Source organism: Magnolia sinica, chromosome 6 (assembly GCF_029962835.1).
Source record: "Magnolia sinica isolate HGM2019 chromosome 6, MsV1, whole genome shotgun sequence".
Lineage (NCBI taxonomy): Eukaryota > Viridiplantae > Streptophyta > Magnoliopsida > Magnoliales > Magnoliaceae > Magnolia > Magnolia sinica.
Window position 1 is genome coordinate 97458748 of NC_080578.1, and position 1353 is coordinate 97460100.

Below are 1353 nucleotides of genomic sequence, written 5' to 3' on the forward strand. Positions count from 1 at the left end.
CCCACTTATTGAAGTTTCTTGGAAAATTCACTCCATCCATTGGATTTAGGACGAAAAACCATCCGGAAGGGAGTGCTTTTGGAGTGAAATTAGGGTGGCCCATGAGAGTGTTTACTCCACCTTCCATTTCATGTTTAACAGTTGAGATTCTGCAATAGTTTGTACAGAAATGAAAGGACACCTAGGCAAGGTAATGCCCACCCTCTGAAGTGAATGAACAACTCAAATCATTTAATGGAACAGTGAGTGGGCCCCACTACACGCACGTATATACATCGTGTGGCCCTATCTGATCGTTTCCAAACATGGATCTAACATGAAATTGTATACATGCTAGAGTAATACGTCCTATCCAAACATTGGTTAGTGGCACGTCTCCGCTGGATGTATTCTGAATATCACCCAACGTATACGTGAACAGTACCGGATACAATACAATACAACCAAAACGTGAATCCAAACATGCCCTAAAGTATTTTTTTACTTCTTTTTTAAAACCTTTACACTTCTTTTCTACCTGAACCCTAAATCCATAACCCTACCCCGCGCTGCACCAATCTCGATCTGAATTCAGGTCACTCAGTAGCCTAACAACCCATCTTCACCTTTCATCCTCCTCCATTCATCAGGTAGGTTCCATTTTTTTTTTAAAAAAAATTATTTATATTTATATTTTCGAGCTCGGGACATGGGGTGCAGTCATGCAAGTAGCTAGTGGCCCGCCCTGGCTCACTGGTGGACCGCACTTCATGGTGGGTCCCTCCCTGGCTCGTTGGTGGTTCGGCCGAGGTCGGCACCTCGCTGGCTCGGCTGCAACTTGTGTCCCGCCCTAGCTCACTGGAATTTTTCCATATTTTTTTATTTTTTAAAATTTTTCAAAAAAAACAAAAATAAAATAGAAGACTCGATCCGAACTGTACCCAACCTGATCCGAATTGATTTCCCTGACCGAGTCGGACTCAGTTCGGGTCATGCCAGCAAGGAATTGGATCGGATCCTTGCTGGACTCAGCCCCGGATCGGATCAAGTTGAGTTGGACTCAATCCGGTCCGACTCGGCCTGATGCCCACCTCTACTTGTATTTGCCTCATTTTCAGGCTCCCACCCTAAAATGACCTGTAAAAATGGATGTACGGTGTGGATAAAACATATACATCATAGTGGGCCCCACGAAGGCCAGGAAGCAATCCTCGTGGGTTTACAATTGCTATTTAAAAAGCCCCGAGTGGGACCATTTTCAGTTGTCGCATCCCAAAGCTGTAGCTGGCTGACTCGGTGAGTTGACTCGCTCGATAGTGGCTTCTTTTTTTTTTTCAATTAATAGCAACAACAACAAGATCAGCAGTAGCATAA